The following is a 17,857-nucleotide window of genomic DNA, read 5'->3' as shown; positions in this document are numbered from 1 at the left end:
TTTTTGTCCTCCTTTATTTAAGGTTAACAAGGAGAGGCGTCTCCCAGGACACACCATAACGTTAACATTGAAGATGGTTCGCCAGAGATGCTGAGATCTGTTCTAAAGATATTAGATTCTTGAGAATCTGATGAAAGTGAAATCATCACAGCTGGGAGAAGGGGAAGGTTCCATTGCTCTGTTTTCAAATATCGGGAAATGGGTGATCTGTCTATTCATACCTAAATAAATGTTTGGCTTACCAGATTTCTGTTGTTTACTAGCAATGGGCACTGAAGCAGTTCATAAGAAAGAACAGCCAGCAGCCAACCCTGTAGTGTGAAAGAGGGGAAAATTCCTGCCCTTATAAATTAGCATCAGCAGCCAGAAAGAGAGAACCACTATGGCTGGTGTGGGTCTTCCGGGCTGTGTGGCCGTGTTCTGGAAGTTTTGTTTCCTAACATTTCGCCAGCATCTGTGACCGGCAACTTCAGAGGGCAGGAGCACAGACAGGAGCAGTTCTCTGTGTGCCCAGGATGATGTGACCCTGTTGTGGGTATTTATAGAGATCAGCGAGGGTGCCTGAAGGGGATGTATGGGAGTGTGGGGGGTGGGTTTGGGTTAACGAGTGGCTGTTTGTTTTGGTGTCAGACTAGGTGTGTATCTTCCTGGGGGTTAGGCAGGGTTTTTTCTATTGAGTTGTTAAGGAGTGGCTGCTGAGGGTGATTAGCATGTTCATTGTGTGAATTGTTCACACGTCCTGGTGGTTGAGCTGAGTTCATTGACCTTTTGCAGGCTGTATTTTTCAGGATTGTGCTCCTGCCCTCTGAAGAATCTGTCACAGATGCTGGCGAAACGTTAGGAAACAAAACTTCCAGAACACGGCCACACAGCCTGGAAGACCCACACCAGCCATTGTATTCCGGCCATGAAAGCCTTCGACAATATAGAGAACCACTACTTTGTACTTTGACTGCTTTCATGAGCAGACACTGAGAAAAAGTGAGGCCTTCATATAAAGAGGGCAGACATTTCACGTCAGAATAGGTGCGTTCCATCTCTGTCTCTCAGTTTGGGGGAGACATCAAGGGCATTAAGCTTAAGCTTGGGCTCAGGGATTTAACCCTTCTCCTTAGGACCACTGCTGGTCATTTTCTGCCTGAGATGGAATAGTAATGGTGCTCCCTGCCTACTCTAATCAGGATAGATAGTTCCCAAAGGCAGCCAAGTTATTCTGATTGATAGGATAGAATAGTTCACAGATGTTAAAGGATTATTTGTCGCCACTAATCCAAAAGCCCCTTTCCCATCAGGAGCCACACTTACCACAAAAGAATCATACCCAGCTTTTTCATGTATGGCATTACCAAGGAACTGGAGAAACAGGGCAGGAGGATGCTGAGCAAGACAATATTTTTAAACCACCAAAACACCCCTGATTAACCCTGCCCTTTGCTGACATTATTTTAATTATTTCAGCCCGCTCAGAACATCCATATATAGAGCACAGATATCTGCAGGGGAAAAGATTTTACATGTGCAGTTGTATGCATTTGAGTTGTGATTTTTTTTATAACAGAAAGGATTTTGATGGTGCTTGAGCAAAGGTTTTCCACCATGGAGACATGGCTTGCATATAAATCCTTCAGGAATGGCATCCTCGGGCAACATCAGTAAGAGGCTGGGCTTACAGGAAGTAGTTGCTTGGTGATTAGCCTCATTTTAGAACCTCTGAGTATAGTTTTATTCTGGATCATTAAGGAAATGATGGTGAGCAGCATCTAAAACAGAACATTTCCCATGACTGAGTTAACAAACTAATCATTGTTATTTGAGCAGTCACATAACAAAACCTCAAAGCTTCTTCACACAGTAATAAAATTACTTTTTTTTTAATATCCTCATACCTGTGACCAGTCAAAATGTGCAGGGAGTTTAAAGCTTGCAGAATATTTTCAAAGCTATCAATTATATTTCTAATTATAATTCTGTCTCATTTCTATCACCTGAGAATAACTGCCTTGTAAAGCATTCTACAATCAGCCCTTCGGTTTGGTACAGTGGGACTCAAGCAATTCCCAGCAAGTAATGAGGTAGACATAAAGTGGGAATAATTATTTTGATATCAGGATTTATTATGCATATTTTAAAAACTTAGATGAGGTTGTTCAGTTGGGGTAATTATTCCTCATGCATTTTATATACATTGCAACACAGCAATATTTAATTAATTAGATAGTCAGATCCATCCATTTTTAAATTTAGTTTGAAAGAATCTCTTGAATAATTGGCATCACATTTAATATTTTTAAAAATGATAAAATCAAGGGCATCACTTTTGAAGAGGCATCCCATCTTCTCTTACACCTAGGGTTGAATGTGTAAACTTGCTATAATCTATTATTATGCTAGCCTTTTCCAGTCTGAGGCGTTCCCAGGATGCTGGGACTTCAGGTCTCCTGCTGGGTGGTAATTCTGGCAGTCCCAATCCATTTGGAAGGTTCCAGATGGGGGAGATTTTGCTCTGAAGTATGGGCAGAAGAGGGGTTAATGGAACTAATACAATTTCTGCAGATAGGAGCAATTTTAACATTTATCCATTAGAAATTTGAATGCAATCTATATGAAACCAGAAAAAAGTTTTCTGAATAATGTTGGATATACAGTATTAACTGGCTCTGGTAGTTTTATCAATTGGCATGTTGAAGAATCATTAATACTGTGGTCAGTTTAGGAAGGTCACTTGGAACAAGTGTCTGAAGAGAATGGTTTTGTCTTTGTTCTTTTAGATTTGTGAGTATGAGATTCAAACCTTATTCACTTATTAGTTTACTGCTGCAATTGTACTAAAGGCTACTGAGAATGACCTTCGTGTATCAAAACACATTTGGCTATTTGGTAAGCTATGAGGTAGACTCAAGACTAACTAGTCATCCACATGTTTGTAATACATTTCAGATAATCCTGTTATATCTAGCCATAAGCCTGCATAGTAAATTATTCTTTCTTCTTTATGATTGTTCATTATATTAAGTTTGTGTTACAGAATATTTCACCTTTTCTCTTCTTTTCTCTGTAGTTCGGAGCACATAAGAACTTGATGAATCAGATGAAAGGCTCACTCAGTTCAGCATGTTGTACCCAAAGAAACCAATCAAATGCCAGGGGAAAGCCCATAAGCAAGACAACAGTGCCATAGCATTTTCCCATTAGCAACCACATAGGTAGACCTTCTTCAAAACGATCTGTCTCAACCTAGCTCTTCAGGTCTTCCACAGTGCACCCATCATCACTCTAAACAAGTCTGCCCACCTTGCTGTTAGTCATTCTCTTTTCCTCTTTCCTTCCACCATTCCCAGCATTCTAGACTTCTCAAGAAAGCTAAGTCTTTGTATAATATGTCTAAAATATGATTGAGCTTGGTCTTTTGTGCCTTGAGATAGAACTCTGGATTGATTTGTTCTGTGATCAATTTGTTTGTTTTCTTGACTATCCATGGTATTCTCAGTAATCTTCTCTGACCCCAAAGTTCAAAATGTTAATACTTTTTCTATCCTGTTTCTTCAAGTCCTTTCATTTCCATAGAGTGTCATAGGGAAAACCATTGCTTATATGATAGTTGTTCATAATCTGAGATTCCTTTGTCTGCATTTTCTCTCCCCTACAATTATACTTTTTGAAATGCAGAGCTATATACATGATTCTAAATATGGAAATACTATATAGATATGTTGAATGGCATCATCACATATGCAGTCCTATTTTTTATTTATTTTCTAATGATCCTCAGCATGGATTTCTTTTTTTTAGCAGTGCCACATTATGGTAATGTCTTTATTAAGCCATGGGACCCAGCTGCAAATCCAGCTTCATCCATTGTTTGGGTGACTTTGATCTACCCTGTCTCTTTCTACCTCATATGATTATTTGGAAAAATAGGAGAGGGAATGCTACATAATCCATCTTTAGCTTCCGGAGGAAAGATGGGATGTAAATGTGATAAAGAAATTAAACAAGTAATCAGCGTATATGTGAAATTAGGATTATTGCTCAAATGTAGATTATTTTATAGTGTTCCTGCTTACTTTTATTTGCCATTTTAATGTTAATTAAATGTTAACATTCCTTCTAATGCATATTTTTATGCTTTTTTCCAGTATTAAGGTGATTAGTTTTAACAGCCAGTTTGGTGTAGTGGTTAAGGCACCAGGCTAGAAACTGGGGAACTGTGAGTTCTAGTCCTGCCTGAGGCACAAAGCCAGCTGGGTAGCTTTGGGATTCTCTCTCAGCCGGAGGAAGCAGGCAATGGCAAACCACTTTCGAAATCTTGCTGAGAAAGCTGCAAGGACTTCTCCAGGCAGCCACCAGGAGGCAACACTGACTCAAAGGCACCAAAAAAAAAAAAAAAAGTTTTAGCAAGACTAAGGAAGCCGGCAAGGACTTCATCTACAATGGAAGTGTGTCTCTAGTTTTCCCTCCCCCTCTTTAGAGAATGATGTCATTCAGTTCTATGTAAATACAAGCAGCCTGTAATTTCTAGAATTAGAATTACTAGAATTAGAATTACTAGAGTTCAAATAAATGTGGAACCAGATTAGAGATCAGCATATCTGGGTGCTTTAGAGCTATTTTTTGGGAGTAATTAATCTGTGAATGCCTATTTTTGCTCAGTTTGTTTATTTGTAAATAAAACTTAAATATTATAAGTGATATAAATCTCCTGTGATTTTCTTCATTAAACCAATGTAAGCCTGAAACTCTTGCAGCCTCTCATGAGACGGAAAACTGGGACGTGTATGAAAGGACATTATGTTCCTTCAGAATGAGCCCTTCTGTTCACACAAATAGATAGTGATTTAATCTAATGCAATCTTTATGATTGATCAGCTTCAATTTTTCAGACTTTTTGTAACAGTGCTAAGGATCAGCATGTGAGAAGGCAGGGAGAAGTGAGGGCCTCAAACGAACCATGTTTGCTAGGGGAGAGCGCTGTGCACCATGGGGCAGCCTTGGGGGGGTGGCAGGAGGGAGGATGGGCAGAAGGCACACTCGCACCAGAGTGGAGAGGGACGGCAGGAGGGAGGAAAGACTGCAGGCAAGAGGCACGATCGCACCAGAGTGAAGAGAAACGGCAGGGGGCGGCTGTCGGGTCAAGTGGGGATTGGAATGTGTATTGCGCTGATTGGATTCGGAAAGTGGAATGTCTGCGGTTTTGCGGTTAATTAGCGGCGCTCCGGGGTGGTAAAAAAGGTGAGATTGTGAGCCAAGCCCTCGTAGGAGGGGAGGACAGATAGGGGGTATAAAAACCTGTCAGACCTTGCTTCGGGGTTCCTCCATTGCTGCGGGAGGGACCCACCTTTGCAAACGTGCCCAATAAAAACTTCTGTCTACTGGACAACCGAACCCGTGTCTGTCGTTTTCTGACAAAATTGGCGAGCCAGCCAGGAGTCCTCGACGTGGACCGGACTGTGGGGAACCGGTGAGTAATCGGCCGTAACACCCCGTTGAGGTGTCTCCCGTTTTCCCCGGAGTCGGGTCCAGGACGGGACTCCAATCGCCAGTCAGACAGAAGTAAAGAGGAAGTCGGCCGACGAGGAGACCTCCGGGAGGTCTGGTGAGTACAGCCTACCCATAATCTCGGGGAGATTAGCGTGGTTACGAGGCGTTGGACGCCGCAAGGGGACAGAAGAGTCCGGGACCTTCTGTAAGGTGGGAAACGTAGTCAGGAAGGATGGGTAAGGCGCAGAGTAAGAGTGTAAGGCCAGGGGCCAATGGGAAAAACGCAGTAGGGGAATCCCCACGGATTCTCCATTAGGACAATTGTTGCAACAGTGGGAGACACCCTGGTTGTGTCCATTCACCAGGGGTCTGGAAAAACCGACCATGATAACTTTGTGCACTAAAGAATGGCGAAAATATCCACTAGTGGACCCCGAATTTCCCTACCATTGGAATCCCCAGTAATTACTGGGTGACCCAACTAAAAAACTACATTGTGGAGCATAAAATGTTAACACAGGAACCCTATGTGGAAGTCTGGTTCCATGTTCATTGGGAGGGGCCTCGACCCAAGTTAGCCAAAATTTTTGTCCAAAAAGAACAGGAGGATGAGGAGGACCTCTGGCTGACTAGACCTCAATGGGGGCCGCTACCTCCTCCTCCTCCTCCTCTTCCTATCGCTCCCCCTCCGGCGCCCCCACCCTATCCCGGGCTGCGGAAAGAGCTGGACCAGCTGAACCAAGACATTCAGAACTTGCCCTTTATTCTAAGGTCGGCCAGTGCCTTCCCCGTCCGGGAAGTCCCGAACGGAACGAACGCACAGGGGGTGGCCGTCACCAGTTACGTAACGATTCCCATCAAACCCAGTGAGTTGAGGGAATTAAAAAGGACCCTCCCTCGTATGCAAGAGAACGCCCATACCGCCGCCGAACAATTGGAACTTTTTCTCGGCCCGGTGGAATACTCCTGGGGGAACTGAATTACATTTTAGCCCACCTCTATACGCCAGAAGAGAGGGGCCAGATTTGGCGAGCTGCGCTCGGGGCTTGGGAGCAAAGGAATGCAAATGTCCCAAATGCCCTGGCCGCAGATACTAAATTCCCTCTGGCAGACCCAAATTGGGATCCCAATAATGCTGAACATCGGGAGAACATGAGAGGAGTTTCCCCCTGTACGACTAGGGGGGTCATGGTTCCCCAACCGGGACCCACGGGGAACCCTTGGTAAACATCACGGTGGGTCCCACTGGCGAGGAACGGCAGTTCCTCGTGGACACCAGAGCCTCTCGAACATCCCAGGGATTGCGAAATCCCGGGGCGCATCGGTATCGGTGATGGGGGTGGGAGGCTCTCTGGTCAAGGCAGACGTACTGGAGGAAGTGAGACTGGAGTGGAATGGGAAGGAGGTAACTGCAGATGTGTTACTGATCCCACAGGCGAGAGTGAACTTGCTGGGAAGGGATCTCATGGGTAGTCTAGGAGTGGAGTTGTGGAATGTGGAACAGGCAGAAAGGATGTGTTTGTTGCGGGAGGCGGACGTGGAGGTTGTGAACCCTGAGGTATGGGCAGGAGAAGGGGGGGCGGGGCGGTTTCGCATAGCCCCAATTAGCATCCCCTTGAAACCAGGGGTGACGGGTTTGCGGCAAGCCCAATACCCGCTGTCCCGGGATGGGAGGCGCGGGCTGAAGCAACAACTGAGATGGACGGTGCTGCCCCAGAGGTACACCGAGAGCCCCCTCTTGTTTGGACAGGCATTGGAAGAGAAACTCCAGGGGTTCCGGGCCCCTGGGGGTTCTCGGGTGCTGCAGTATGTGGATGATTTGTTGGTGTCTGGAGAGAAGGAAGTAAAGGTGAGAGAAGACTCAGTGGCTTTATTGAACTGGTTGGCTGAAGAAGGATTGAAGGTGTCAAAAGGGAAGGTCCAATTTGTGGAAAGGGAGGTCAAGTATTTAGGACATGTACTCCGGAAGGGCGAGAAGTTGATTGATCCTTCTCCCATACAGGGGATAATGCAGTTGAAGCCCCATCATACTAAAACAGAGGTGCGGCGGTTTCTGGGTCTAGTAGGATATTGCCGGCTATGGATAGATGAGTACATGAGCAAGGCTCAGTTTCTGTATGAGAAGTTGAAAGGATCATCTGACAGGGTAGAATGGACAGACAGGGACACAGAGAAGTGGGGGGGAATTACGAAGGAGCCTGGTGACGGCCCCGGCTCTACCGAACTTGGCCCCCCCCTTTCACCTATACGTTACAGCCCATGGGGGAACTGCCATTGGAGTGCTGACTCAGAGACGGGCTGGGAAATATCAACCAGTGGCCTTCCTGAGCAAAGCCCTAGAACCGGTGGTGAGGGGATGGCCGACTTGTGTGCAGGCAGTGGCTGCCGCTGCTGTACTAGTGACAGAAGGGAAAAAACTCACTTTTGGGAGCCCCGTGATTGTCCATTCACCCCATCAGATCTTAAGTGTGCTTAGTCAGCAGGCGGCTGCTTGGATGACAGAAGGGAGGATGTTGAAATATGAGACAGTTCTCCGGATAAGTCCTGATGTGGTGGTAGGAACAGACAGGAATTTGAACCCAGCGGAGTTTCTTGCGGGGGAGTGGAAAGAATGGGAGCCGGCAGAGCACGAGTGCTCCACCCTGTTGCAGCTGCATACAAAGACCCGGGAGGACCTGCAGGAGGTCCCGCTGGAGGAGGGTGAGGTCTGGTTTGTGGATGGGTCTAGTCGAGTAGAGCAGGGACAAAGGAAGTCAGGATATGCGATAGTGGCGGCGGAGGGAGAGACAATAGAGAAGGGGGCACTACCAGGGGATTGGTCGGCTCAGCTGTGTGAAGTGCACGCTTTGAAACGGGCACTAGAGTTGGGAAAGGGAGTGTCCCTCACCGTCTACACAGACTCGCGATATGCCTGGGGAGTAGTGCACATTTTCGGGAAAATTTGGCTGGAACGGGGTTTACTCACAGCTGCTGGAAAGGGAAGGTTGCAGGGAGGAAGCAGGTCATTGGGTTACAATTGAGGGGACCCCAGTAGTGAGCCGTGCTGACATGAGGGGGATGGTGGAGAAACTGCACGAAGGGTCTCACGGGGGTGCAGGCTTTGGTAGACACTGTAAAGCTGTGGGAAGGGCCAACGGGGTGTTGAAGCAACATCTCACCAAACTGGGATTGGAAACAGGGCTACCTTGGACAAAGACACTTCCGGTTGCCCTGCTTCGAATGCGGACAGCCCCTCGCAAGGATGTGGGGGTCTCCCCATTCAAGCTGATGATGGGAAGACCTTTCCTGGCTCCAATGGGAGAGCCTATCCCCGAGCTAAAGGATGCCTTCCTGAGAAAGTATCTCTTGGTACTGTCACAATCTCTCTTGTCTCTAAGAAAACAGGGACTCCTCGCTCAACGGCCCCCTTGCTGAAAGACCAACACCCCCACAAGCCAGAGGATTGGGTCCTGATAAAGACGTGGAAGGATGAGAAGCTGAAATCATCTTGGGAGGGACCATACCAAGTTCTCCTGACAACTGAATCAGCGGTTCGGACCTGACAGGGGGGTTGGACCCACTACCATCGGGTTAAGCAAGCTCCCGACCCCCGACCATGGACTGCCCAACCGGGAGACAGACTCAAAGTAAAACTTAAAAGGAACTGAACTAAGGCAGGGGAGGAGATGACCAACATAAAGGCGTAGAATTGGCACAGACAGCTTTGATCACTGGGGATGATCCCCGTGGGAGGGGGGGGATGTTCTGTCATTTTGGGTCTTCTCCCATACCAAGACCCTGGACTAATCAAAGGCAAATGGCTCTAAATCTCTTGGGGATAACCAATGCAACTCAATGTGTATATTTCAACAATACCCAGAACCGTCCAACCCATTGCCCTCAAAAGGTCCTGCTTTCACTTGTGGAGGGGTCTATAATATCCCTTACGCCTCAACCCCTCTATACCTACCTAAAGGTTTCTTTTTGTTATGTGGACATGAAGCTTACACCTATGTTCCAGCCTATAGTTCAGGGGGCCCTTGTGCCATAGGGCGCCTGACCTCTCTATATGCCCTGCCTCCAATACAAGCGCACCCATCAAAAGAAAAAAGAAAAAGGGAGCTGCCATCTGATTGTGAGAGTGATGTGACACTCTTGTCCGAAACAGAAGCCATGGCTCTGGCCCTCTCCTTAGTAGGGGTTCCTGCACTAAGCGGAAGAACTTACCTGGACCTAAGGAAGGTGGCCTGCCTCCTGGCTAAAAGTGTCAACCTTACATCCTCTCTCATTGCAGCCCTCACTGAAGAAGTCACTGAGATCAGGAGGGTGGTCATTCAAAATCGGATAGCTATAGACTATCTCCTATTAAGGGCAGGACAAGGCTGTGAATCTTTTCAAGGTCTTTGTTGCTTTAACCTAACCAACAATAAGAATTATGTTGAAGCAAAACTAGCCAAGTTGAAGACCTTAGCCTCTCGCATATCCGAGGATCCAGAGGGATGGAATTGGTCGTGGCTCACTAGTTGGTTACCTAACTTTGCTTGGTTAAAACAACTTTTTGTACTAGCCATTGGTTTCATTGCCTTACTGGTCCTAGTATGTTGCTTAATGCAATGTCTCCCTGCTTGTGGGAATTACCTGTCCCAGTGTGTGAAGCCCCGGGTCCGGGACGAGGGAGCAATCCTGTTAGCCAGGTTTGAGGCCCAACAGAGGCGTGAAAAGAAAAAGGGGGATTGTGAGAAGGCAGGGAGAAGTGAGGGCCTCAAACGAACCATGTTTGCTAGGGGAGAGCGCTGTGCACCATGGGGCAGCCTTGGGGGGGTGGCAGGAGGGAGGATGGGCAGAAGGCACACTCGCACCAGAGTGGAGAGGGACGGCAGGAGGGAGGAAAGACTGCAGGCAAGAGGCACGTTCGCACCAGAGTGAAGAGAAACGGCAGGGGGCGGCTGTCGGGTCAAGTGGGGATTGGAATGTGTATTGCGCTGATTGGATTCGGAAAGTGGAATGTCTGCGGTTTTGCGGTTAATTAGCGGCGCTCCGGGGCAGTAAAAAAGGTGAGATTGTGAGCCAAGCCCTCGCAGGAGGGGGAGGACAGATAGGGGGTATAAAAACCTGTCAGACCTTGCTTCGGGGTTCCTCCATTGCTGCGGGAGGGACCCACCTTTGCAAACGTGCCCAATAAAAACTTCTGTCTACTGGACAACCGAACCCGTGTCTGTCGTTTTCTGACAAGCACAAGTCTGATCCATTCAGATTCTGGTTTATACAAATTCATCTTTCTAAATATGAGCACTCTTGTGCCTAATGTCATCAGGCTTCAAACTTTATTTTATCTGGCATTGATGTAACCTATGCTTTCTAAGTTAACAGGATAGTTACGCTATCAATCACATTAATACTAGAGTAAACTGTAAACCTTACCTCTTAAGTTCTTCAACTTTATTGATCTGAGAGCATATTGATCAAAGCAATAGAATAAAGATTTAATTTTTGCTACTGGAGTTTTCAGGAGCCTCTTTATCAATCTTGCACAGATGTACTGATATAACAGAAATATAGTCAGCAATCACCATTTTAAATGCCAATGCATAAAACTCCTTAGTCAATCTTCTGCAAGGCTTATATAGAGATAAATTGTTTGTTCCTTTAAAATGGCCAACACTAAATTATAGAAAAACAGAATTGATTCATTCAGAATTACAGGTTAGAAGTTAAAGATTATAGTAAACTTTCTGGCCAAGAGCACATTTACAGCCCAGAAGACCCACATCAGCCAACAGCACATTTGTAGGTTTGTATCATATGGTGGAACACCCTCCCACTGAGATCCAGCAAGGATTCCATACTCCTAGCTTTTCAGAAGGGCTTAAAATGCTGGTTCTTCCTTCAGGTGCTGGGATGAGGTGAGGCTGGAGTCCAGTGATTGGGTTTGTAATTGTTGATGGGTTAGGAAACAGGACTGAGATTTGTTTTTGCTGTTGGTTTTGCTGTTCCTTTGGTTTTATTGCTGTTTTACAATCCACCCAGAATTGTGACACATAAAATTTCTTGACCAAGACTACACTGAAAGGCTGACATCAGCATCTCCTGGAACAGAAAGGAATCACTGGCTTTCCTGACCATAGCTTCCACCTGCTGTTGCAGCAGGAGTTGTGAGTCAGATTGTGCACCAAATCTTTCGGGGGATGTGCAGCCCCATCTAGAGCAATAGATGGCATATCCATGGTACCAGTAAATCTCCATACTAGCAACAGTCTAGCTGAGATTTAACTGTAATCTGTTTTCATTTCATCTAGTCTCACATAGCTTCCTGGCACCAGATCAAGACTTTCACCACATCTTCTGTTCAGCCTAAGGTAGAGATATCAAGCTAGGTATCATCAGCATATTGATGATTCCTGATCTGAAACTGACATATGAAGTCCTCCAGTAGTTTCATGCTGATGTTAACAAAAATAACACCACCCTGTCCCAGCTCACATTGCTTGCACCCTTGAAGATGGGGAGGGAGGGGATTAAATACTGAAAATGCAATCTTCTCTCAGTCACGTAATGGTTGTCCACCCCTCTCCATCAGCATCAGGTTGGACAGGATTATTTCTAAGATTTATTTATCTGTAACTTTGTTTCTCTTCCTTTCATGTATATTTCTGATGTGATGCCAAAATTTAGGTGAATTTTCAACCATCCATCCTGGTTTCAGAGGCATACTTCCTGCTCCAATGTATGTTTACTTGGAAGTAAATCCCATGGAATTAGAGGCATTCATCTTATTTTCATAAGATTGCCTAAGAGATCTAGATATAATTGAATAATATGAGTCATTATTTACTAAATAATGTATTTATAGAAATACATGCAGTACATACATAGAAGATGTATAGCCAAAGTTGTGACAAGTTAAGAATTTTTTATTAATACTTACAGTGGTACCTCAGGTTACGAACTTAATTCGTTCCGTGGCTCTGGTCGCAGCCTGAATTGGTCGCAACCTGAAGGAAATTTCCCCATAAGGTTCAATGTAATTACCGTTAATCCGTTCTGGCGTGGAGGACAGGGAGGCGGCTATTGCTCCCACGTGTCAGGGGTGGAAAAATGGCCACGGACCATGTGTCAGGGGCAGAAAAATGGCTGCGGACCGTGTCACAGGAGGGAAAATGGCCGCGTATCCTATTCGTACCCCGAGGCGGAGTTCGCAAACCGAGGCAAAATTTTGCGGCCGGAGCTGGTCGTAACCCGAAAAGTTCATTAACAGAAGCATTCGTAACCCGAGGTTCCACTGTATTTATAGAATGTTTGAAATTAAAACAATTTTTATTTCCTATTTTTCTAGCAGAAATTTTTAGATTCCTTTATATTTTGGTTGTAAAACTTGAGTTACCAAAATTGTAACTGTGTCCTGATTTTGTGATCATCTGGACTTTTTTCAGCCCAGATTCGGTAGCCTTATACTTCACATACCTTCTAAGCAGAAAGATTGCTGTGGGAGTTATCTAAGCCTTCCGAGGTTCTAAGTGTCCTAAATCCTCAGTGCCCACCACATTATCTCAGGCTTCTAGTGATAAGCTTCCTTGGATTCCAAAGCAAAGATATTAAGACTGTGGGAGAAATCTTCACCTTGGACTTTTGCCATATTCTGAACACAAGTAACTTATTGCTATATAAAATCAAGTATTTGCTGCCATCTAATCTCCATCCAGATATTTGTAGCCCGAATCTGGTTGCCTTAGCAAAGCAAATATTGATACATAATTCTATATAAAACTGGAACCCATAATAATGACGTAACACTGCTGGAAACCATCCAGTTCGGGAAAGACAAATAATAAGAATAAGGAAAGAAGATGTTATACCAATCCTTTGTTAGTAGCAAGTTAGTTGGCTGACCCAGCAAATTTGTTCACCTTACAATATGGTAAACAGGAAGACATTTATTAAAAGCTGACAAGCATAACCTTGAATGGATGAAACTGCAGAGCACTACTGCCAATAACTTGGATAGCTGCCATGAGAAGCCATATGCATTTTAGTAACGACTCTATTTTTTTACCAAGGGCTCCTGATTTTTAACGATTATTGCTTTTTGGAAACAAGCATGTGGGGGGTGAAGCACAGAAATGTGTGGGAAAATATTTCTGTAAGAAGGGACGGTATAATCAAAACAGAATTGGGGACTGAAAATACCCTCAGGGCGTCATACCATTTGTTGTACTAAGCAGAAAAATAGAAGCTCATGAGTAGGTGGAGAGAAGAAGAGAAGTTCACAAAGAAGTGGGTGAGGTTTAGCTCCCTTAATTATGACGAGTCCTTACTGCTTTCCCTACTATTTTTAGATTTCTCTTCCTTCAAATCTAGGTTTTGTTTTGAATCTGAAGTATCCTTGGATTCTACAGAGGCTATATTTGCTTGCATTTCACTTAGACCATTTCCTTAGCCTTCAAGATCATCATAAAATACTTCTGGGGTTTTATCCTATGAAAACAGCCTAAGATCTAATCTGAAATGCATGAATTAACATGGAGGGGAGGGAAGCATTGATTTAGATTTCTTGTAACTGATTAGTGAATCACTGTCAAAATAACAAAAATCTGGGCAATAAAATGAAGCCGTTTGAGGATAAGAATCCTCAAACCAAGCAAGGGCATTGCTCTGTATTGACAAAGACAACACAGTCAAAAAGAAAATGTGAAAAGAACTCTTGGTAGGATAAATTATAACAATCCCTCCTCATACTGTGCATATCACTTCAATTACAGACTACAGGAGTTATTAACATGTACAGAGATGTAAATTAATCTGTTATCTGTTTACAGAATTTATAAAAGCATTCATCAGAGTTAGACACTACCATTAAATATCGGTGGAATTGGTGTCAATGATGGAGCTACTGTGAGTTGAATAGACTGAGCAAACCAAAGTTCCTGAATGAAATGATAATTAAAATGTACTGGCAGCATTGATTTCTTATACAATAACAAAAAGAAATGAAAAGCAATACCCAAAGTCATCAATTCTGCAACCAGTGATCCTATAGCCAATCATTATTAGCCCTCCAGGAAGCTGGATAGAATAAAGTGACACTGATTCCTTTGGATTATTTAACATTTTCTCCTTAATAAAACATGGAGACTAATTCAGCCTGTCATTGGCATAAGAAAAGCAGCAGAAAAATTTTTTGGAGGAGCAGAATGCCAGGTTTCTCTGAATCACAGTCTGAAGAGATTATTACTAATAACCCCTTATTGGAGCTTCAGATATTTTTGATAACCCTGCATTGAGACATCAGGTACTAAATGAATGAAAAAAACTGTCTCTACCCAATAATACCATTGTGATTGGGTTTGAGGCCAAAAGCCTCTAATGGAATAGATCTTACATCTTGCCAAAAAGGAACATATCACCAAACAAGCTAACCAAAAATTATACAGCTTTGTGGAAAGAATGTGTTTGTTAATTTATAGTATATTATAAATGCAAATCTATATTTGATTGATTGATTGATTGATTGATTGATGCATTGATGCACTGATGCATTGATGCATTGATGTATATCCTGCCATTATGGTCTGCCAAGTGCTTGGGATAGCTAACAAATTTTGAAAACAGAAATGGAATATTAAAATATTAAATATACAGACTAAAATTAGCAATAAATAAAAACTAACATAATCTAGCAGTTAAAAACTTGAAGACAGAAATTAATAGATTTTCTAACACACTCAGAGAGTGGGGACCAAATGCAATTCCCAAGGGAGTGTGTTATATTGCCGAGGACCAATGGAAGAGAAAGACTGAGCTGATAACAGGAGCATCTTCAAAAGGGCTTCTTCAGATCTGAACAGGAGAGCCAGTCCCTTAGATAATCAAGCCAGTTTACACCTTTAAAGGTCGATACCAATATTTTAAACTGTGCCCAGTAAACAACTGACAATCTGTGCAGTTCTTTCAGCCCCTGTTCACCTTTTTAACCCTTCTAGTAATACCATATTTTTAAACTTCTCAACATTTAAAATAAAAAGTGATTTTGTCATGCCTACATTTGTGCAATTCACTCTTAATTTCATTGGCTTAGCAAATAGTAATGGTAGCATCTTGGTGTATGTGAGATGGGGAGAGAACTGTTTCTTGTGTCTATGAAATAGGGAATGAATTTTGTGGGACAGAATGATTGGTATAGTCTAGGTTGCTCAAATATGCTGACACATGACTTTCTCCTGGACTGATCCCCTGGACCCCTTGAAATAAAGGAAGAAGGATATGTATGTATTTATGTAATAAAACTGTGCTCCAAATCAGGACAAAGTCCAAAATCTGAAGAAGTTCAGGATAGTATGCAGACTGTCATGTGCTTAAGTCAGAACTTTTAGTTCTAACCTGCCCTATCAAAAAGGTTCTACACAGTTCCACTCCTGATCTATTGTTCTAGAATTCTGGTACAGTGCAAATATGTTGCTGCGGCAGCTACATCAAAAAGGAAAAAAGTCACCACTTATATAAAATGCCATGCCAGAGAAGTGACAGAGACCTGTCCTTAAATCACAGTGATTCATTTGTATTAGAACCCTGTTGAGGAAGAGGAATGTCCTCCCTCCTTAGGCAGAAGATCATCTGATTCCCACTTTCTAGATCATTGGGGTTGTATGACCTGCATGGTCCTATAATACAGGATGCTTGCAATCAGATGCAAGAATGTCTGTCTCTCTGAATGTTAGTCCTCTAGAGAACTCAATTCAGAAAAGCTGGGAGTAGAGGTTTAAAAGGAATTTAGTTCCCTCACAGTTGCTGGGTTTCTTTTAATTAAAGAATAAAAATTAAATATACCCAGAGGGTTTTTAAAAAAAAATTCTACGGCAAGGATGGACATCTCTTAATTAATTGGCCATTAATTGCAAGTGAAAAAAATGTGGAAAATTTGGGTACATAGTGTTTTTGTGTCCAGCTTAGAAAAGAAATGTATAAAGAAGTGACTTTCAACCTTCATCACAACAAGTATAAACAATTTTAGTAACATTTCACCTCCTTTTAATTAACAACCAATTATCTCTTCATCCTATGTCCCATCTCTTATCTATAAACAAATCCATAAAGCATCGTCATTTTAGTCCTGGTGTCAGCAAAAGTCCATTAAGAGTTACCAGAAATAACAACGTATCTATTTTAACCTTGATCAAATAAACCAACCATATATTCCTTCCTTTTACTGCTAACAATCTTAATCTTTAGTCCATTCAAGTGATGTCATAAAACTTGATTTCTTTTCATTTCTTTTTTATCCCTTCTCACAAGATTCATCCAAGCTTTAACAAACCTCTTTTGTAAATCCAGTATAAAAGAATTATCCAGGTCACTGTCTTGGTTTATTATTTGTAATTCCCTTTTGATTTTTAAAGGATCAACCAATTTGTTTTATATGTCCAATTAAACTTCTTTTTCCATGTCATTCTTGTAGCCTGTCATTTGTAGATCCACTTTCAGTGCCAACTCAGTCTCTGTCTTGTCAGATGAAACTTGTTCCTCTTCTGACATTTCTTCCAAAACATCTTTTGGACATGGTCTATCCATAAATGCAAATATCACTATTGACATTGTTGATATTAACTTCTGGTTCCATTTTTAAAAAATATCCTTCAATATTTCAAATGTTATAATATTTTGCATCATTCTGTAGCTGTTAATCAAATTTATGTATTCTTCTCCTTTAATTAAAATCTTTAGTTCCCTCTAGTGTCCAATTTTTTAAATTGTTTATCTCTTTTATGTTGTAGGAAAAAATTCAAAGCAAGTCAACTTTCCCACAGGAAGGATTCTTTATCATTAATTCCAAAATCTTACTTCAGATTTATCTGGACTCTTAATCTGTTTATACCATTCTAAAATCAAAGTCTTAATTAGCTTTTTGCTCTTTATTTCAAGTGTTTTTAAGTTTTTAAATTTGTAGTTAAAATTTTCTTTCATTAAGGATTCAATGCAGATTCACCTGTTTTTTTTTTCAGACTCATTGATCCAAAGGTTTCTAATAGCTGAAAAGTAGTTAATAAGTAATTTTCAAATGTGATTAGAAAAGGAAGTATGCAAACTTAGTGTCCTTTTAAAGGCGCAGACCATGATTTGAGCAAAATGGCTATTCCCTCATCTCCCAGTTCTCAAAACCTGCTGGAGACCACTGTCTTGGGGTCTCATCATGAGGAGCAACTGCCTTGTGGGCAATCTCCCATCCTTTCTTTGTCTGGAGAGGTTCGAAGAGCTGGTCTACTCATTGGCTCTTTGTTCTTCACTGTGGTCATCTGCTCTGCTTTTCATGGAGCTGTCTCCAGTCTGCCATTTCTTCCTCTGGAACAACAGCACTTTGTTCTGATCTAGTGGCAGCCCCAGATCTGATTGGCTGCGATGCAGGCCACAT

The sequence above is a fragment of the Python bivittatus genome, unplaced genomic scaffold (assembly GCF_059951505.1).
Source record: "Python bivittatus isolate LINGU-HERP-01145 unplaced genomic scaffold, Pbiv_v1 ctg000480_np1212, whole genome shotgun sequence".
NCBI classification, from domain to species: domain Eukaryota; kingdom Metazoa; phylum Chordata; class Lepidosauria; order Squamata; family Pythonidae; genus Python; species Python bivittatus.
The sequence above is the reverse complement of the archived record's forward strand: the minus strand, read 5'-3'. Positions refer to the sequence as shown.